This window comes from Perissodus microlepis, chromosome 4 (assembly GCF_051167445.1).
Source record: "Perissodus microlepis isolate ML-2025 ecotype Zambia chromosome 4, ASM5116744v1, whole genome shotgun sequence".
Lineage (NCBI taxonomy): Eukaryota > Metazoa > Chordata > Actinopteri > Cichliformes > Cichlidae > Perissodus > Perissodus microlepis.
The window spans coordinates 7491143-7514182 of NC_140464.1; the positions used below are offsets into that span (position 1 = coordinate 7491143).

The 23040-nt window shown below is 38.7% G+C and overlaps 1 protein-coding gene and 1 non-coding gene across 4 annotated transcripts in view; one reads left to right on the plus strand and one right to left on the minus strand.

Annotated features, from left to right (window-relative positions):
• gjc1 (gap junction protein gamma 1) overlaps positions 1-23040 on the minus strand; it is a 47362-nt gene that overhangs the window by 12354 nt on the left and 11968 nt on the right. Inside the window, exon 2 of one of the 3 annotated variants that reach the window (XM_084925349.1) lies at positions 9208-9305. The exons of 1 other annotated variant lie outside the window; for it this stretch is intronic. The gene's annotated coding sequence lies outside the window, so the exon portion shown is untranslated. Of the gene's footprint in view, positions 1-6; positions 327-9207; positions 9306-23040 lie in introns of those variants that run through there. One more of the 3 variants, XM_084925348.1, reaches the window with a different exon arrangement.
• On the plus strand, positions 6226-6297 carry trnac-gca (transfer RNA cysteine (anticodon GCA)). The gene has a single exon. It is a non-coding gene; the product is annotated as a tRNA-Cys (tRNA).

The following is a 23040-nucleotide window of genomic DNA, read 5'->3' on the forward strand; positions in this document are numbered from 1 at the left end:
ACTCACTCTACTCCTTCTCTCCCGGATGCCAGGTACTGTGTCCTTTGTCTCTCAACATGAGGCCCGCTCATCTCTATCTCCTCGTCTCACTTATAGTCTCCTTTACAGGCTCTTAACCTCGCCTGACATCAAACAAACCTAACCTAAAATCAAAAGCGGCATTTCGACAACAAAAACCTCACAACAAAACACTCGGCTTTCTGGACGTTCTCTGAAGAGTCTCAGTGTGTGTGCTTAACCAAGTGTGAGTCCTTCCTGAAAGGGAGAGGAATGAGAGAGGCAGAGCATCTTGCCTCTCTCCCTGTGGTACTCACACAATGGTCCTCACTTACCCCCCTCATCCCCTCCAAACTGGGTCATGGTTGGGGGTGGGGGTGTGTTTGTATGTGTGGTGATGATGAGGAAGAGGTGGTAGTGGTGGTGGTGGTGGTGGTGGGGGGGTTAATACCCCTTGGAGGGGTAAAGGAGGGGGGGAGGTCTAGGACTGACAGACAGTCAAAACATAGGAGGGCTTTTGGAGGTAAATAATTCTCAACTCACTGATTTTGTGAGACCTCTAGCCACTGGAGAGAAGCAGGACATGAGGAGGATTTCAGCAAATCTAAAGGTAGGTTTGTAATTAGAGGTCTTTGTGCTTTTGCAGCATTGCTTAAGGGCCACAAGTTGTGCTGTCTGCTTTAACTGAACTGAGAAAAACAAAGCTGAATGTTGAAATGACTAGTGTGTTTGTATATCTACAGGATATTTAATCTCTATATTGAAGGTTACAGTATGTGAAACCTCACTGCTGTCAACTGAATTCTTTTTTCTTAACCCTCCCAATTCAAGTGCATAATCCAAGCTACAGCGGATGTCAATCCACCGTTTAATTCAGCTGTCAATATGGATCCATGTCTATTTAATCAGGAAGAGGCTGTAAAACTTTGTAAAAGGACACTAATACAAGTGGAAGAGTTAGTGAAGCTTACTTCTATGTGATGACAGCGATACTGAGATGAGCTGTTGAAGATATCCTGAACTTGTCAATGTCAATAAGCGCTACTGCTTTTGCCACTGATGTTAGCTGCTGGAGTTAGCTGCTGTTAGTTGTTGTTATTCAAACTTTCTTTGAAGTGTGTCTAACATTGTTGCACTTGGACACATGGTAAATAAACTCTCATACGTTGTGAGGATGTAATTCAACTCTTTATCAGGGGGAAATTATTATTTTGGTTAGTACAATAATGCGTAACAGCTTAACCAGCTGTTGTTGTTTAGCCAGTTCACTGTCAGCTGTTCATGACATGGGAGGTTTGGATGTCCAATCTCATATAATTAGTAACTGTGACAGTACTGACTATACCCTTAAGCCATAAGTACTACTTGCTGCTACAGCTACTAAAACAGGCTTTACATGTTTATTCTATGTGACCTTTCAGAACAAAGACAAAGGAGAGGCAAAAGAGGTAAGCATGTCTCACACTTACATTAATTCCCTTTTCTACAGACTTATAACATGCTTCATTTGCTCCATATTTAGAAGAAGAAGGAGAAGACGAAAAAGACGAAAACAGAAGTAACGCTCTGTTTATATAGCACCATAAAAACTGAATGTTAAATGCTGCAGATTTCACCAGGACAGAAGAAAAGAGAAGAAAACATAACACTTACTAAATTATGAATATAATCAATAATAAAAAAAAAATAAAAATAAAGGCAACAATCAAAACAATAATTTTACATGAACTTATTTTTTTGTTTCTTTGTGGGGTTTTTGTTTGTTCGATTTTTTCCCCCCAGCATAAACTAATCCATAGACATGGACAACTGATGTAGACACACACTAAACTATTCCTTATATTCACTATATGTTGCTAGCACCAGTTAGGACCCCCTTTTCTCTTCAAAACTGGCCTAATATTGAAATAAAACACGATGCAGATCCTTCCGATATGTCGGCTGCACATCCACGATGCAAATCTCTTATTCCATGATATTCCACAGTGCTGGATGGAGATCTTGTGACTGTGTGGGTCATTTGATCACAATAAACTCATTGTTATGTTCACAGGATGGACATGATCAGCAATAACATTCAGGTAGGCTGTGCTATTTAAACAATACTCAATTGAGTATGTATACTATACAATACTCAATACTTTGCTTGTCAGTAGTGTTTATTTGAGTTACTGTTGCCTTCCTAGTAAGACACTTAAATCACATCTCCTCCTAATTCTGATGCTTGGTTTGAACTTCAGCAGGTTTTGACTATGTCTACAACATATGATCAGCTGATTGGATATTTGCATTAACAAGAAGATAAAGAGTATCTAATGAAGTGGGTACACTAAATGAAGTTCCCAGTGTTCCCACATACAGGCTTTTCTCTTCACTTGTGTTCACTTTTCAGACCCAAAGGTTTAGTCAGTTATTGCCAGTGGATAACTACACACACACTCACACCATCCCTTCCCAACATCATATGGGCAACAATGAAAGAACACAGTGTGACCCACACCCATTTTCACACCTTGGCTCAGGCGATTAGAGGATCATCAGGGGATCCTTTTGTCCCTCTGTGGGGGGATACTCCCACTAGGTTTAAATCTGGGACTCCCCACCATTTAACCTTAGAACTGAAGAAGCTTCTCGGATGAGAGGTGAAACGTCTTCAAGCAACTTAAAGAAGTCCAGACGCTTTTCTTTGCAAGCTCCTTTGACAACACAGTGTACTCTCGATTGAAGGTTGGGAAACATAAAACATGAACATTTATTGCCAACGTTTATGGACTTTAGTTGGTGCTTTCAGAAGCATGAAGACTCAATCATAATCCTCCATCTCTTCCAGCGTCCACATGCCCTCCTCACTCCTTCCCTCTTCCCCCTCCCCTCGCTTCCTCATGAGTCATAATCATGCACGCTACGAACAATAAAAGATGTTCGTCTGATATTGTCCAAATCCACTCACCAGTGGTGGTTGCTCAAATTAGGACTGCACGCTATCGCGGCCTCTTTTCTTATCGCTCTCCTTTGAGTGGACCAATTCCTATCGCAGAATTTCACAGATCATACGCTGAGAAAGCACAGAGTATAATTCTTCTTTAAATTCATATCATGTCGCTCAAAATCCACAGCTTTGGTTAAAAATGTTTTTTTTGCCAAGTTTCCTTCCTATGTGTGAGTCTTTTTTAATGTTGGCAGTAACTCTGGCAACATTCTTTCTTTTGATGTCAATTCATTTGAGTTGTTTTTAATGATGGTGCTGATGCTGAAGTTCAGAGTAATGATGGGAATGAACACCCAAATCCTTAACTGGAGCTAAGTCAAATTTGTGATAGTTTTTTAAGCACGCTTATCGTGATTTACAGCTACTTCTAATCAGACTATGTGACAAACTTTAGCATTCAAGTAATACACAGTAAGTCATTCTGTGAAAGACCATCTGTGTTTGTGTGATTACACAGACATTGAGGGGGAGAGATGGTTTTATTCTTTTCTCTGCTGACATGAAATGGACATACTCCATGTTACTGTCAGTGCTAGTTTGCCACACAGAGGGGTTTAGCTGCGGGTTACAGCATATGACTGCAGCTCAACACGTCCCCAGTTCAACTCTGGTTGCCTCCTGTGAAGGCCACAAACTTTGACTGTCTTTAACTGCTTCCCTTGTCCACAGTTTTTAGTTTTAATTTCAGTATTTACTTAAATAGCACCACATTGACAACAACGTCTCTCAGCATGACACATTATACTGTAAGGTGAGTACACAAATCAAATCAAGAGATCCTTAATGCAATTCCATTTGCACCCTATGTGAAACACACTATACAATTACTCAAATAAGAGTAAACTAGAAACGAGAATTTGTTAACACCAATAGCATGTGCAAAAACCATCCATAATAACATGCCTTTTTTAAGTCCTTGCGATAATATCAGTCCTTTAACCCAGCGGTCCCCAACCCCCGGGGCCTCGGACCAGTATCGGTGCGTGAGTCGTTTGGTACCGGGCTGCGAGAGTTGAGGCTCAGGTGCGAAATGTATGGTTTTCAGGGTTTTTATCGGTTTTCAGCGTTATTTTGTTATCGTTTTTATCGTTTACTCGGTTTTCCTGGGTCTTTTCACGTGTGTTATGAATAAATCTTTTTTTCGGTACCGGTACTAGTTTTATTTTGTTGTATTTATCTGCGACACCTTAAAGGCCGGTCCGTGAAAATATTGTTGGGCATAAACCGGTCCGTGGGTTGGAGGTTGGAGACCGCTGCTTTAACCCCACAAATAAATATTAAGGTAATATGAACTGCAAACATCTGTGTCACACATGCATATGCTTGCATATATATGCATTGGTCATGCGTGCTGCTAGATAACATGAAGATCTTGTCATACTGCAAAGGAAAAGCCTTTCATTTTCCATACAGCACCAAAGCAAACAATCAACAGTTTTACTGCTTAACATTTGAGGCAAGTCATCAACACTGGGTTCTTCTACGTCTTCTGTGTGCATTTTATATTCTGAGCGCATATGAGCAGCCTTCAGAAAATGTGTATATATGAGCACGTCATAACACAGGCTGCTCATAGATGGATTGAGGAGATTGGGACCGCTTAGCACCCATAATCCCTCACTCGGCTTGCATAAACCAAACTAATTTGGCTCATTTTACTGTGTATCGTCCATGTAAACAGTGAAGCACTTAAAGAAGAGGCTTAAGTGACAAAGTTGTCATTTGGCTTCTTGTCGGTATTTTCGCAACATACTTCCACCCGGGCCATTAAAGAAATCTCTTTCAGAGCCGTTCAATGATGAGTAGCTATTAATATGCATGAAGCCCTAGACAGCCGAGTCATCTTAAAATATGGGTTTCATCAAAAAGTTTAGCTTTATGAAAAAATTGTACAAGATGTGTGGAGTGTTTTGGACCCATTTGCATGTGCAGTGTGGAATTTCCAAGTTTAAACAAGAAAGTTAAATTTGATCGATGACTTCCTGATGGTAAACTTTCTCAAGACTGTCGTAATTTTACCAAATTAAAGTACCACAATTTTTCAAATGCCAGCCATCAAGTTAAGCTCTTCAATGGTGGGTTGAACACCTCACAGAGTGGAGGCGAAGCTGTTGCTGTAAACATATGAATCAACAAACATAAATTTGATGATACACTGACACACAGATGTTTAAACAAGAGGGAAACGTTTAAGGAGATCATCCTCAAAGAAATTTTGAAAGTTTGACATTTCATTTAATTAACAAAGTTATTTTTTTCCACGTTAATGCCGTTTCCACATCAATTAGTAGTGGAAATGTCTTCATTTATGTAAACAAACCAACAAAAAATACCAAACAAGGAATAAATTGTAATTTTTTTTCTGATGTTCTAATAAAAAGAGGAGAGGCTGGTCTGACTGCTTGTGTGTGCTTCAGTGATCGAGTTTCTATGAGTTTCTAATTCATGTTTAGATTTTTAGAATAAAATGCAAACGGGGATCCTTAAAATTCCCTAAATTCTAATCTTATGCATTGTCAATAAATGTGACGGGATCTTATTTTCTCTGTTTTACTACATTAGTCTCACGTGTAGGTAAGGAAAATTGTGAAAAGATAGGGATACTTAAAGATATTTAATCTTTGATATCTTATATATATTTATTTTTACTTTTAAAGGCCATGTATCTAATGTAGAAAGAAATTCAGAAGCAAGTATCATTTTTAATGTTTGGGTTGGCTTAGCAGTTTGTATCACAAAGCATGTTTGCATGTCTTGCTCAGAAGGTGGTATAAAACAAAATATTTCCCTTTAGATTTAATGGTTTGCTGTTCAAATCTCAGCATCTCCAGTGACTCTACACTTCACTTCAGCTGCAATCTATTTCTACGATAAATACCAAACCAGCCCCTCTTCTTATTGGGTTACTTGCTGCGTTCTGTGTCCATTCTAGTGCTATTACAGAGTTTCTTCACCTGATTAACATTAATCAGGGAGCAAGAAACATTCTTGTGGTCTGAGTAGTTTATACTGCTCCAGTTTAACTTTAGCTACCACTTTCGTCTCCCTTCACAGGGATTAATAGGTTTTATATTCACAACCAAAGTTTAAGTGGATGCAACCATCCCACTGAACCAATCAGGAAGTACAGCAGGTCGGTGGGTTCATTACATGGATGTAAACAACTTTTATTTGTTTACAAATGAAGAACATGTAAAAGCGAGTCATTTGTTTGATCTACATTTGCCCTATACCCCCGGGGGGGTATAGCTCAGTGGTAGAGCAATTGACTGCAGATCAAGAGGTCCCCAGTTCAAATCTGGGTGCCCCCTTTTTTGCACTACAGTGGTATTATGAAAAAATGGTAACAATATCACACGATCCGAAAGCTGCAAAGTAAATGATGACGTAGCATATGTTATTGTAATTAAGTTTGGCAATGCATATACTGTATGGCACATCTGCAGTGCAAAGGGTTAGAGTTATGACTAGCAGAACAGATCATTTGTATTTTTAAAAAATCCTATATTAATTAAAATCATGGGTGCTTATAGAGGCTGCAGTGTTCCTTTAAGAATCCTTTATCACCAGTCAATCAATGCTGCCTTTGTAGTGAAAAATCATTTCATGCCTTTCTGAAATCACCCTTATCATAGGAAGTACTCTTTTTTTTTAGATTTGTAGGAAATGAGCTGGATACATAGGCAGCCACCACTATAGAAACATTAAATACATCAGAGAGAGCAAAAGGAAATTTTATTTTTTACATTATTCATGGATTAAACTATAAGTGAACCCTAAATTAGAAGAACAAGGGGGAACAGCACAAAGATAAAGCGTCAGACTATGGATCAAAATGCCCTTTTCTAACTATGACGTTATCACACATAATGTGACATTATCACGCATGAATGTTTAAACACAAGTTTAAAAAAAAGGGGGGGTCACTCAGCTGGGCTTCATCAGTTTTGTCTGAAAATGCTTGATCATTATAGTCATCTGTTTAATTTGATCATCTGCAAAATCTTTTTCCTCTGTGAAAAACCCTTCCAGTGAATAAATGAAATTAGAACAGAAAACCACAGATTTTAAGAAGTTGATAGGATCCAGTTTGGCACCTGTGGCTGAGTTGTTATACAATCTCCTGTCCTGTATAACAATGCCAGTAGTTCTCGCTCTGCGACAATAATTTCCCCTGCTTGTTTCATTCAGGGCATTCCAGCCTCTCTACAGGAGGTAATATTAAATGAACCTCAGTCTACCGTAAGCAGCGCTCATGGACTTATGGGCATATAAAGTAAACACAGGGGGCACTCAGATTTGTCTTTGTATGTAATTTTTTCCAGGCAACTACTGGAGCCTAAGAAAGCATGCCATAAATGAATGCACACTCTAAATAGCATTAAACACTAATGAACTGACCAGCCTGCTATATAATCCAGAGTACAGAACGCCCATGCCCAAAAAAATAAATTAATTAATTATTGTTCATACTGTATCTCTCAAGCTAAAAAAAAATAATAGTGTCAGGTATTCTTTTAAAGATCATTATATAAATTACATTCATATTCAGGTGACTTCTGATCCTTTTATTGGCTACTTAGAAAAATATTATAGAGCATGTTGTATATGAGTTCTCTGTAAGGTTCATGTATCTTCATCTCATGTGTGGAAATGTTTAAAAGCCTTTTTTCCTCCGATAAAAAGCAAAAATCCCGGGAAATAATAAACTGTTGTTGATTTTTATCTGTGCCATGGAGCAAATTAATTAATAGAGGGAGGATGGATGCTACAAGCGCAGGTTCATTATCATACACAAACATGCAGAGACTCACGAGTGAACAAACACATTTGGGCTGTTAAATATTTGCAGTTCAGAGAGAGGCTGCCTCCTTGACTCGGGCTTTGTGGATACAATTCATTATCAAACAGAACTGAATTCACAGATAAAGCACGTACAAATCATGAGGGAGTACAGCTCAGTGGTGGAACATTTATCTGTAGATCAACAGGTTCCCATTTTGCCTCTTCAATTGCTGTATGTAAACAGGAATCTTTGCACATGTGATAAAGCTCTGCTGCATGTCAGAGGCAACACGGTGGCAGACAATAGAAAAGCTTTCTGCTCTGTGAAAAGACTTTAGGGGAGACAGGCTAATACCACATATTCTCTGAATGTGCTCCTTAGATCTGCATTTTGTTGCTGCTCGTTTCTTTTCATATATCTTCTTTTAGCAGAATACAACCATAAAAACCCTGCATTTAAACGTCTTAAAATAAACGTATTTTATCTTATAATGCTATCATCACACAGTTATAGCTGTGTGGATAATAAGGCTTTAGATGGGCATGCATTTATCTACTCTAAATGCATTAGTTATAAAGCAAGCTAATGCCAGTGACAGTGAACAAGATTTTGCAAACCAGTGACAACATTTTGGATTTTAGAAGAGATAATCTATGCTGCAAATGGCGTAGAAAAGAGACAAAAAAGTGCAGAAATTCATATTTGCTGTTTGACTCTCATATAGCTGCAGCCATTAGTTGGAGTAAAACAGACAACTGCTTTTTTTTGAGATAGTAAATTCTTAAAAGGTTTAGGTTGTGTGTTCCTATCACATGTACATCACTGAGCCACACTTCATCTCATGCCTCGCCATAAAAAGCCTCATTTAACTCATCGGCCGCAGATTAGATTAACATCTGTAATTAGTGTTGAGGAGATGAGTTAACCTGAGGTGAATGGATACTTCAGCATGCGTATGTTATCATACATAATCATGCAGAGCAAGTCCCCAAAACACCCACGCACACGAAAACACACTGCTATCATCTCCTCAGCCTCACCTGCAAATATAGAGACCTGTCAGAGAAGGACTGAGGTGTGGATGTATTCAGTGTGCGTGCTTGCCTGTGTGTGCGCGCTTGCCTGTGTGTGCGCATGCGGAGCACCTTACCCACTGGTGACAGGTTCTAAGGGCAGAAAAAGTGTGTGTGCGTGTGTGTGTATTTTCCTGCAAAGTACTGTATGTCATTTATTCCTATTCACATTATTCACATTCTCCAGGGAAGTGGCTAGTCTTTCATTACAGTGCGCTCACTTGTTTGACGGTTCTGCTCCTGAGGTGATTGCTGCTGCTAAATATCACACACCTGGATGCACAGTGTGTGCTTTTCCCTCTCATCCCAAAAAACCTGCTATCATGCTTTTAGTGTCTAAAAAAATCATACAAGAGTTTCACCTTGATGAGCCTTCTTTAGAGGGGCCATACAGCACATGTAGGATTACAGATGACTTCTTTTACAGCAGCGTATCTTTAATACCGCAGGAGCTGAAAAGCTGGGCAGAGGGAAGATAGATAAAGGAAGAGAACATTTCTTTAAATATGATAAAACATAGAAGTGCATTATAAATACCACACCACTGGTTCCCAAACTATTGCTGCAAAATAGGAGTTTAATTAGCGGGATGGCAAAAACATGCTGCACATTAATGCAAATGGTAATATGTGTGCATGTATTTTTATGGCTTTATGTGACACAAAAGAGTCACAGCTTCCAAGTGGAGTAGGACTACCTCTAATAAATGCTAACAAGAGATTTGTACTTCTGCATTACATACGCAATATAGGTATACTGTGACCGTAAAGCCTTTTGAAAGCCAGAACCTACACAGTAATCTGACACTTCAGATACACTGAGGAAAGCCACGGGCAGTTTTTTTCTTTGTGCCATGGTATATTAAATACATTATATATACTTAATTGTTAGTGCTGAAATTCCAATTAACAGGCAATTTAATGGTTCAGCTCCCATTAGACTGGTGAATTGTCTGGAGTCAAGTATGCCGGGCTTTTTGCTTAATATATTACCCAACAGGCTACTTTAAAAAAGAAAAAGGTCCTGCCTGGAACATATCTTAGTAGTAAATATACAGATACAGTGGGGGAACTTTAAGATAAGATAAAAATAAACTTTTTTGTCCCATGGGGAAACTGGTCTTTGACAAGGAGTTCTAAACATAGTTGTGTTCACATAATAAGCATAATATATTACGGCAATATAAATAGACTAATATGCAAAATCTCAAAGATAACCATGCAGAATTTTTGTTGACTTTCCTTTCCGGTTTTAATAAGTTAAACTTTATTAATATGGTCCTTCTTTTTCAGGCCCACTGGTGAAAATTCTTAAAACTCCTGTGTTTAACTTCTTCATACTTTCCCCGTAGTATGCAGTACTGTAGAAAAGCCTTGAACCAGCCATCCTTTCCTTATTATATCTTTATTTTGCATCCAAGAAGACAGACCTTTTTTTTTTTTTTTAAGTGGTGTGAGCAATAGTTCTCCAATCTTTCTGAAGGTCTTTCAAAGTTGTTTTCTGGACATTGGCTGATTGATGTCTTGTTTACAGTCCACTCCTTGTACCTAGCCAATTTTGTACCTACCCCATACAGTATATACACAGAACGGCATGTAGTGTGGGTCTAAAAGATAGGAAGAAACTGTACAGTGGATGACAAAAGAAGTGGCAAGCCTAAAAAAAATAAACTGTCGAAAAACCATGTATGAGAGTGATGCCCTTAAGAAAGGAAAAAATTCAGCTATGACCAGACAAAAAAAAAAGAAAGAAAGAAAGAAAAAAGCCAGTTTAGCTCACTGGGTGAGCAGGCGACCATATTCCATAAGGCAAATGTTCAAGTCTGACCAGCGGCACTTCACTGCATGTCTCCCCTTCCTTCTTGTTTATTTATCACTGCTGCACTACCCAATAACAGAGAAAAATGTCCCCCAAAATGGTCTCGGTGGGAAAGTGGCTGTCAAATAGCTATTATTAATGAAGGGAAACAGGGAGAAAAGGCTGATGTTGACTGAAAATCAGTGCCAAGAGGACTTACGGAGTGATGAATCCAAATTTCAAATATCTGGTTTAAACCATCATCAATATCTACAGAGGTCAGGAGAGAGGTATAACAGTGAGTGTCTACAGCCACCTGTAAAACACAATGGCTCTGGAATGGTTTGCTGCTGGATGTTAGCCATTGGTGTTGGGAATCCTGTCAAAATTGATTCAATTATGAATACAAAAATGTTCCAACGTACCATCAGCTTTTGATTCATGATGCCAGATCCAGAAATCAATTGATTGGCAACGGCTTATTTTTTCAAAGTGACAGTTATCCCAAACATACTGCCAGTGTGGTAAAAGCACACCTGGACAGACCCAGACCTCAACAATATGGAAGCAGTGTGGGATCGTCTTAACAGAGAATGGAAAAAAAGACGAGCTTCGAATGTCATTCAAGAAGCCCTGAGAACTGTTCCTGAGGACTACGTAACGAAATGACAAGAATGACTTACTAAGAGAATTCAGGCTGAGCTGAAGAATAAAAGTGGTCGTACCAAATGCTGACTTTGTTAGAATTGTTAGAATCTCATTTTTTTAAACAAAAAGTAAAGAAGTGAAGGGTGAATCAAAACTTTTCCACAGTACTATAGTTTCTTTGTAAAGTCACCACCACTTTTTTTTTAACACTTTTTTAAGTGTACTGATTGCTAGATTTGGAATCTCATGGTAGATTTATCAAGGTGATAATAACCTGCTTATGATCCTGAACCCAACTGCTGCTGTCAGGGTAAGTGAAACCAGACGGTGGAAAGATATCCTGGGTGTGTTGGAGTTGCTCTGTATTACTGGCCCGGAGAGGCATATATGAAGCTAACAGCCAGAACAACAAATATGGCTGTCTTTTTACGGTGTTACCATGGTAACACATGCTGAACACATAACATGTAGACTGTTTATCACCAATCAGTAAGATTAATTTGAGAAGAATCTGACAACAAACTTAAGTGATTTCAAACTCCTGTTTATTAGTATATGACACAGTGAGAATTAATGTACTGCTGTCATGTCAGAATTAAATGAGAGCAAACTGAGCAATAAAATAAATATTGCATATTATCTTGAGTTAACATATACATTTTTTCTAACTGCTCTGCATGCTTCTTTTGATCTGCAGCATTACTCTCTTGTCCTATCTGCAATGGCAATCTTCCTTTTTACTGCTATATTTTTCTTTTCTTTTAGAGAGCTCTGTCACACATTCCTCCAATAATGCATCTGCCTTGGAGTTGGGGGGAGGGGATTCAACTGGTCAACATTGTGCAGAAGAAGAGTCAAATAATACATCAAACGTCCCTTCTATGTGAGCGCAAGAAGAGCCTGAAGAAGAAAGGCTGGGCTAGTGAAAACAAAGAAAACTGATTACCCGTGTGGAAATGTTCATTATCTCCGAGGTTTTAGGTTTAGTGAAGACAACTAAGAAACTAAGAAATTTGTCTATGTTAAACTGGCCTTATATCTTATCCCTTTTTTGAGCTTTGTTTCTTCATTTTTGTGTTATCTTGTGTTTTGGTTCATGTCTGTTACTGTCAGTAGCAGCAGTTGCCCGAGTGTTTCTGTTTCTGTCTGCCTTCCTTTCTTTTTGTTCCCGTGTTCGTCCCTTTGTGTTCCCTTATTAAGTGTTAATATTCAAGTCTATGGTACTCTCTTTTGTTTTGTCCGGGGTTTTTTCTCCAGATTTTAAATGCTTGAAGGTTCGTTTTCTTCTATGTCCTGAGTTAAAGTTGCTTTGTGACAGCCTGCCTTGATTCTCTGATTATTTTGTTTTCTGATTAACTGTTGTTATTTGCATTCCTCTGCATCTCATTCCCCTCCTGTGTCTAATCCCTAATCAGTGATCTCTGTATATATAGTCCAGTCCAACTTTTTGTCTCAGTGTGTTTCCCAAGGCTTTGTTCCAGAAAGCAAGTTTAGTGAAAACTCTGAGTTTGTTGACACATGAGAGGAATTTTTGGCTTTTTTGTTCTAGAAAGAGACTTTAAACTTAAACTGTGTCAGGTGCCAGGGTCAACAAAGTTTCTCTTTGACTCCTTTACTCCTGCTTTTTCATTTGTGTAACTGATGTCCAAGCACCTTCACAAGCACTGAAACCCTGGTTAGATATTGGTTGTGTTTAATAATTAGCATTTTTTTTTTAAATAAATAATTGGTCATCTATGCAAGGGCACAAATGGTGATCGCTGAATAAAATATAGCAAAATAAAATATGAAGTCTGTATCTCCATGACTCGGGTCAGTAAGGCAGTTGTCAGGTTGTCTGCTAGTTTCTCTACATTAAAACATTTAGCATGGATCAGTGTATTCACCAGTGTTTTAATAATAATAATAATAATAATAATAATAATAAGAAGAAGAAGAAGAAGAAGAAGAAGAAGAATCAGTCACAATGGTAAATAAATACCTGTCATTGTTTTATCAGTTGGAGATTTTGTGAATATTTTAGTTGAAAGTTGTAATGTGAGACTAAATGTAGTTTAAAGTGAGGTTTTTGAATACAGGCAGTCTGTGTCACTGGATTTTATGCTGAAATATTTTCATATATTCAAATATAGTCATCAAATTATGTTGTGCAAAGTCTGAACCATTGTTTTTATTGAAAATAAACTAAATGAATTTTAATGAATCTAAATAATATTGCATGTCAAAGTAATCTATTTTTTTATCTCATTATTTCATATTTGTCCTTCAGGACCTGCATTTTGTCCTTGTCAGGGTGAAGCTGGATAGTTTTAACTTAAAGATCAAAAGTAAAATTTGGTCGGGTTTCACCTTTACCTGTAAAGGTAAATTTGGATGACTGCATAGATGACAATTACATTTTTCTCCCCTCGTGTTTATGATGAATGTCATCCTTCACATAGCTTCATAAAAATGAAGCCGCTGTTCTTCATTTACTCATTGTCATGGTGAAATCCAGTGATGATGGCTTCATTTTTCCAGCTTTTCTGCAACTGAAAACTAAGAGTTTTCCACCAAGGATTAGATTCAGACTTTGTTGAACCTGTCTTCTGGAGCTGGGCCCAAGTTTGTATTCCATTTCTTCCTTGGCTCCTCATGTTTAGACTTTGACTTTTGGGGCTTTTTTCCCCTGTAGTCTGTATTTGGGTCCTCAAATCCAAAGTTGTGTGACAATGATAAGAACATTTTAAACTTTTAACAAAATCAGCAATGTTGCTCAAACATTTTAAGTGTCAGTGTTTTTTTCTTTTTTATTTAAGTGTTGATATCATTTTAATTAAAAGTAACTATTATAAATACTACTTGTCACCTTGAACAACTGTCAAAATGTGCACATAGGGGAAAAGGTCTTAGAAGACAGCGTTTTTTGTTTGTTTTTTATGTTCAGTTTTGTTTGTCTGGTTGAAAAACAAACAGCAAGAAAAAAAACCTGCTAATTTCACACACTAATGATTCTTTATTCAGGATGTGGTAGATGTGATGTATTTAAAATTATGTAATATAATTCTGGGGGCAAGAAAGGTATTTTTAAATATATATTTTAGTCATATGCAAAAAAAAAAAAGTATCTGCATAGCTGTTCTTTTTTTTTTTTTTTAACTAACATTAGGACTAATTAGGTTGAGCTGGCTGTATAGAGCCACTGCATGTACTGTCCCATGTCAGTGAAGGACTCTGGCAACCCACTAATGCAGCTGGATTTGCATTGAGTGAAATGAAGCGAAAGTTTTAAATGGCATCAGTCTTGCTATTAAAGCAAAGCAAAACATCAGACAAACAGGGAGGAGCAGCTCTCTCCTCCATCCGTGTGTGTGTGTGTGTGTGTGTAGTAACTGGGGGAGTGCTGTCCCTCGCCTCTGCTCAGTGTGTGCAGCAGCTGCAGCTTTCAGCCTCGGTCTATACTGTAGGGGCCATTCTGCTGTCTGAAAGACTGATAGGAACAAAGAGCAGAATGGTGATGGAGATGAACCAGAGAAGAGCTCTGATGGTGTGTTTCAAACACATTTGTTCCCTCTCTGCTGCTTGTAATTTGACATCAGTGTGAAAGGAAAAACAAAAAGCACTCTTCCGGATCAAGAGCTAAAGTAGGCTTTTTGGACAAGGGGATCACAAGGGTCAATTTCAAAACTCTTGACCAGAGGGCGGCAAAATCTTGACAGAAATTGAAACGAGTACACCAGCCCCTCCCGCCTTCCCTGATTCGTTGCTATCATCTGTCTGCCATCTTAAAAAATAATGGTTGCTAACATATGTCCAGTTTACAAATATGATAAATTGGAAAACACTTCTAGCAATGTAAATTCTCTTACTCTATAGAAACAACATACAAATGCATAAAGGCAGCTCAGCACATATGGCACCCACAGTCTAAGATACTTTAGGTTCCACCTGTGTTCACAAGGGGCCGCCACAGTGGGTAACTCTGCATGTTGGATTTGCCAGATTTGCGAGATGATGCAACTCAAAGGGATTTATGTCTCCTCCTAGATCCAAACTGAGACTCTTTCACTCGTTGTAAGCTACTACACTATGGAGCCACTATGGTAACCACAGGCTAATGAGACAAAATCAGAGCGCATGAATGGAGTCCCCTGTTTCAGCTCATGGCACTGAGAGCTGAGCAGAGACAACGCTCTCATGCAACATCCCAGTTGTGCCAATGCACAGACAGCGAAAAAATGAAGCTTACTCAAAGGCTGGCTCACAGTATAGAGGTATTATAATAAATGAAATGCAAGGACTTGGCTGACTAGTGTTTCCTTCCCCCACAATCCCCCCTATCTCACTGCCCACCCCCACAAATCCCAATACAGTCGCTCTTCCTGCTGTTTGCCATCTCTATCCCCCCCTCTTCCACTTCCTTCTCTTCATCATCCATCAAGAACCATAAGGACTGACTCTCACTTCCTACATATCAGATACACTGCTTGATTTGCATAATGGCTTATTCCATTAGTCTGAGGCCACGTGAAGCCAACAGCCCCTTATATAGACAATTTAATTATACTACAAGTTTAGAAAAAAGCTGCATTCACACTAGAGTCCAAATTTGACTTTACATGTGATGTGCCTCTTCAACTATGAATTATTTAAATTAATTCCTTTAAAAAAACACATTTTCCTTAAATCATATATTATTAGAAAAAAAACATGTCACAGTTTCCTAAAGCTGAAATAATATCCAGTTTGCTTGTTTCACTATGTCTGAAGAATGTTTGCAAAAGACATTTAGTGTAGTGTGTAATCCCATAAGATAAAAACAAATCAATCAATTTGGTGAATCAGCTTTAATATTAGAGCACAAGAATCCAGGTGCAATTCTAAATGATTTGGACTTCTTCAACATTTATTGGGTGTCTGTGCTCCACTTGCATTTGCTCTGCGCAACTTAACAACAGCAATCACAAATCTAAGTTCACCTCCTGTCACCTCCTGTTTTCCTTTAGGGGATTCCAACTCCAAAGTTGGGAATTTCAAGTCCACTCTATGCTATTAATAAGGTTTCTTTCTATTTTTTTATTGGTTTCACAAGCTGATTGGCTAAGAAGACAATTTACATCATGCTAGAGATTTTTATTAATCTGACAGCCAAAAGTGTTACAGATACAGAAAGTATTAAATCAGGTTATTACAACTTAAATTTTGGAACAACACCACATGTCATATTGATTCTCCTTCACTTACCTGCTTGGTAATTCTCAAAGCCCTTCCTCTAAACACTGTTTCTCCTTCTCTTTCAGCAAGCACAGAGGGACGGTGTGGCTGACGCTCACTGAGACACTTTCCCTCTGGACCCATTATGGATCCTCATTTATTCCAATATTCAGCCCACCTCCTAATCCTTATAAACCATTCACTCAATCAAATGTGATTGAAGTTTAGAAAAGAGTATAGAGATGTTGTTTTTTCCAGATGATAACCATGTAGGGGACTCCTTAAATGCCACCTGCTTCACAGGGGCAATATTTCCTTTTTCTCTGCTGCGTTGGTAAATTAAGATTTCAAATAAAAGGGGGGAGTGGTATGGAACAGTGTGTTCATTTGTTTCTATCTCTCTAATGTACACTCACTGGAAACTTTGCTAACTACATTTTGCTAGCAGTGGGCTGGACCCTCTTTTACCTTTAGAACTGCCTTGATTCTCAGTGGCATAGATTCAACAAGGTGCGAGAAATATGCTGACCACTTCTGGCGAGTGTTTGTGAATTGTAACCTCAGTTTGCTGTTCTTAGCTAACAGAAGTGGCACTAGGTGTGGTCTTCTGCTGCCATAGTGCATTTACTTCAAGGTCTGATGCAGAATGCATTCAGAAATGCTTTCTTATTCTTTCGTTGTAAGACGTGTTTATTTGAGTTACTACTGTTTTCCTATTAGCTCGAAGCAGACTGTCCATTCTCCTCTCATCTCTGGCATCAACAAGGTGTTTTCACCCACTCGGCCCATTCGCTGTAATTCTCTGGTTGTGTGGGAAAATTCTATTAGATCAGCAGTTTCTAAAATACTCTTACAAGCCCATCAGGCACCAAAACCCATGCCTTCTCCATTTTCTTCCAAAGTAAGTGACTCTGAAAGCGGCATTCTGAAGCTCAGTTGAACTTCAGCTGGTCTTCTTAGCCATGTCTACTTGGCTGATTAGATATTTGCATTAACGAGCCACTGAACAGCATACCTAATAAAGTGGCTGGTGAGTACACGTTTGTCATTGTATATTAGTGGGGAATGTAAAGTTGTCAAAATCAAATGTTGTTTTCATGAGGGGATTCTTCCATCGTTCTTTTCTGTGCTGTACCATCACAGAGGACCGTGATTCAAGGCAACATTTTAATAGTAATGGCTGGGCTATGGTATTTTTTTAAAGCAGACACTGCAGTAGGAAAATGGAGGCACACTAGCTTTTTCTTGTTTTGTAAAATGTTTCATTTTGATGTCAGCCACAAGTTGCATCGTTGAGGGATAACAAAGCCTTTAGCTATGCAGACAAAAAGCATAAAAGAAGCAGCAATTAACTTAACTTTTTTTTGCTGGAGACAAATTGCCTTGAGGTTTTTCAGGAACAAATGAGGCTGAAATGATGCTGTTTTAATGTCAATTAGCTATGGCTTTTTCTTTTTTTTCTTAACTTCTTTTTTTTGTGTCGATGGAACCCAGAGCAGACACACTATCGCGCTCTTATCCACACGGGGCTTTGTGTGCTTTCAGTGTGACATGGAACTGATGTGAAACAAACCACTAACAAGCCCAGGGAGACAGGAATAATCCACCACAGTGCAAAAAGATATGCCGACTGCAACACAAGGGTCAATTACCACACACAAACATGCACACACATGCACACGCACACACAAAGAAAGCACAAATTCTCCACTTATTGATGAAACTGATTTCTTGCACTCTGTCAGATGATTAAAGAGCTGACTTATGACTGACCATGAATAATGGGTCCCTGAGCTCAGCTACACTGACCTTAGAGGAAAGCTAGTGGGAATGCATGGGGAAAAGACATATGGGTTAAGCAAGGTAAAGCGGGAAAGAGGGAATGAGATGAAGGGAGTCTTAAGAGCATTAGGCTGCTCCTGTGCAGAAGCCCAGATTCACCATGAAGCTCATTGTCTCGAGCCAAAGCAGACCTGATACCTGCCAACAGCGCTCATGCGCCCCCCTGCTGTCAGAGCTAACTCTGTCAGCGCTCTCCATACAGATGACAGACTCGCTGTTAATGGAACATAAAGCACAAACAGGTCCCAGAGGATTATTACAATGCAACAACACTAATGAGTGACTGATTAGCAGCGGCCCTATGAAGCTACCCTTTTCTTAATACCCTAAATTTGACTTTACAAACATTAAGACCATAACTTCCACCCCTACAGCTGGCGTGAAATTGACACTCAAAGCATCACATGTGGTGGACCGTTAATGCTTCATCTATTTAGGGTGTGACAATGAGTCAATCAGTTTGAAACACGCATGACTTCCCGCAAAAATTAATTAGCATTGTTTAATGAAATGTGACTTTCAGCCTGCGGCGCCGCACTGTTTAAATCAGACACGTTAGAGGAGAAACCGTCGACTTCAGGATCCTCTGTTGCTCCAGTTGCAGCAGCTCCACTCACACATGCTGCCAGGAAGGAGAGCACACAGAGGCCAAATGCCACTGCCAGCCACGGTTGAATTTGTTTACTGCAGATAAGTAGAGACATCCTTGCCATCACAGTGACTGAACGCCGAGATGATGATTTTGGCTCAGTTTGTGTGGAGAAAGGAGGGATCCCGCTGCATTCAGGGTTCACGGTGGCATAAATGTGAGTGCATTCACAAACATGCATGGGAGCATGTGCACACACGATGCATAGAGGAGCTCCCAGTGCTCTCATTGAGATTTTATTTGGGTTAAGTTAATGACACGGACCCTTGATAATCTGCAACTGAATCTTCTGTTGGAATAAATTATTTAGTTAACACCGATAATCTTGCCCACCTGTGGTGTGCAGCCAGAAGACTGAATGACTACCAACATCTTCAGTGTTTTAAAATAGCTTTTGAACAGAAATCCTTAATTTATCTTAATTTTCTAATAATTAAATTTGATAATAAATCTTAGAATTACTTTCGTAAGCCCTGAATACTGATCTCTTGCTTTCCCCCTGCATCTTCTCTCTTCATGACTTGTTTGCTTCGAGGCAATACTTCACCCTGTGCTAGGAGCTGTTACAGGTCAAGTGTCTTGCTCAAGGATGCACCAGCCAGCCAAAACATTTGAACACAAAACTCTGACCCTGTTCCTGTTTCATCTGACAAATCCAGAAGACATCAGTCATAAATAGAACGGGCCAGCACTGGGAAACTGACTGGCAGAGGACACGGATTTTTCAAGTTATTATACTTTAATATCTAGATAACAAGTCTCTGTCAGTGTCACAGCATTCATCAGCCTTCATTCACTTTCATCTGACTGCACCAACCACGCTATCACTCCACTGTCACTGTATTTTCCTTGAGGAGTAAAGGAAGGGCCAAGGTTTATCAAACGATAACACTCGGAGACAGAGTTGAAATAGAGTTCAAACTAAAAAATCCTTCACAAACTGCCACCACACAGTGACACTCGGGTCACTGTAAATACCAAATTAATAGGTGAGACCCAAGAGGTAAATGTGTAACGGTGAGTGGCAATGACCTTAATTGTTCCCAAGATACTAGTGCAGATGTAGCTATGGCAATGTTGGCCTCTTGGTCGGTTTTTAATAAGCCACTATGATCTGAAGCATCTCAAACTCTACAGGATCGAGAACTCTAAATCTGTCAGACATTCCTTCACATTCAAGACTTAATGATGGCGTTACATTAAGTAACACTCCATTTTATTTATACAGTACCAGTTCACAATAGTCATTTCAAAGCACTTCATATTATAAGCCAAAGAACCTACAGAGAAAATGGTCAGGTGTGAGCGAGCACTTTATGACTGTGGGGAAGGAAAATCTCTTTTAAAACAAAGAGACTGTGAGCAGTTGAAACCTTGGGTTGAGGATAAAGGGGGAAAAGAAGCTGGAAAGAGGAGCGCAATCTATAGGAGGTAGCGGATAAAATTAATGACATGCAATAGCAGCATCCATATACAACCGATTACAATTTCACTCAGTACATTGAATTTTAACTACATAGCTCTAACCAAAGGTTTATAACAGGGCACTACTTTGTGATTAGTTTGTTTAGCATTTGCACATTTGGTAATCTAAGATAGTGGGCATATAGCACACAGAAGCCATTAAACAGGCACATATTAATATTGTGTAAGGATATTAGCATGCTGATGTGGCACTTAAGCATACCAAAGTATTTACTGAAGGGCTGTACTTCTGGTAATTGCTTTCTATACTTTCCTTGAGTTAACTTTAGTTACATTTGTGATTCTACTTTCCACTTCTACTCAACTGCATCTTATAATAGTTGTACTTGTAATGTTGTACTTGATTGTACAACTTTAGCTTTGTTATAAAAATGTAAACAAATGAGATCAAGAGTTTCAAAGGTGATGTTTTTGATAAATGAAGCTTCCCAGCGGTTTATAGTATTTTCAGGGAAGTAATATTACATGTGACATAGTAACAGAGTAGCACAAATTGTATCCTCTATCCTCTACAAATGATATAAATGTTAAGCATAAATATCTCTTTAAGACATAAAGTTAAGTATGGATTTGTTGTAAAAAAAAAAACAAACAAAAACTGTAGTTTTAATGTGTTATATGAATATCAATGAGTTCTTTGAATCACTCGCTGGAAAAATATTGACTGCACCACTTCAAAAGCAGACAGTTTCATACTTCATGTGTGCTCTGCTAGCATATACTCCCAGTAAAAAACTTTTATCTCTACAGTCCAACCACTTGTGGTTCAAGTGTTCTTTCTGTGAGCTGTCTTTTATTGAGAGTTACGGATCGGACAGTTGTTTTTGCTCACTACTAATAGGTCAAAGCATGCCAGACAGTGGGAAAAGATGAAATGGAGGAAAAATAAGGAGGCAAGTCAATGCAAAGCTGCCAATATTAAGAAATGATTCACAGTTGCAGCCAATTTCAGCAGATGGTGGGTGAATGTAAACGGAACTTGGCAATCAAATTTCCTACAAAACACTTTATGGATGCAGAAGGGGGGAGAAGAGAAAAGACTGAAAAGGCATAAGAGGATTGGAGAGCTGAGAAGGAAACATACTGAAAGGAAAGGGGAACAAAACGAGCCCTATTCCAGCAATATGTTCTTGCCTGCAGTTACACTTGTTCCAATACAAGTTTAATGATGCAATCGGGCTTGCCATGTTAACTGACAGGTCTGGTTGTGCAAAATAATTGATCGTGCTCTCACTGATATTGGATCTAAAACCCAGGAGTAAAAGAAGAAAAGCCTGCATTCACAGCTACAGTGTGGATACTATCGAACGACAATTACCCAACAAGAGGAAAAGGGGGGAAAGGACAGAGAAAATAATAGAGTAACATTTTTTTATACCCTCAGAAATTGGTCTTTTGAGGTTACATGTGTATGTAAACCTATAAAAAGAAGTGTCTTATTAAGGACTGGCTCAAGAAAAATATATTTTTAAGCCAAAAATATTAACTCCATAAATACATTATTGCAAATCCTTCAGGGTACCTCACAGCCTAGGCACCCTGCTTATACAACCACCAAAGGCCTAATGAAATCTCCTTCATCACTCTGAAGACCACACAGCCCAATGTTTGTGTCTACATCAAGAATAAAGTAAACAGAATCAAGTCTCTTCTTGTTAGTGCTATGAACGGCTCCTGGTATAATAAGCGATAAAGTAAAGATGAATGCAAAACGTAAGAAGGGTTACAGACGAAAGTTGTTTTGATTTCTACTCATACATAGACAATACTCTCTAGATAAGTTTTTATAACTGTTTATTATGGGTGGTAATAACACAGTGTATTTACTGATTGTACTCTTTATATGAGTGTGTGTGATTGTGTGCATTCAGATGTCCACCTGCTAATTATGATTGTTAATGCTAATGCAACATCTGGCTCATGCTGCTTCTCATTAAAGGAGCCATAGGAAAACACTATCATGCCAACTCGCCAATGTCACTTAGAGGTGACCTATTATTGCCTGTTTTTATATAAGCTGTTATAGTCATGGAAACTTACTTTAAACACCATCAAAGCTTTGTATAGCAATGTCAGCATTTGCACAAGTAGCTTAGGGTAATCTCTGTTTTGAATGGTGTTATATTATCACTAAAATCATATAGTCCTGATGCAATCGTCTCAATAACACAGTAGCATGCTGTGAACACAGAAGAGCCAGATACAAATAGTTTGTTTGCAAGAAGCATCCAATCAAATTAAGGCAGGCTTAAAGGAAGTGAGAGGAAACTAAAATGCATCATTTCTGATAGAGGAACTGAGGGGCTGTGCTAAGGCCTTGAATAATATAAAGATGGATTATTTTGATGTGTGCTTCTTGTAAGGCTACTCTAGTAGAGTCTAAGAATTAAAATAGGTTGCCAAGGCCAGACCGAATTAAAGGAAGATAAAACTACTCCATGAAAACTCTTAATCAGAGAGTGAAAAATGATCTGACAAAAATGACTCATTAAAACTCAAATCTTCCCCGACTTCTAAAAATTCTCATCTGTATTTCCATCAAAATTGATTCAACACAATTAAAGCATAACAAAGCTGTATC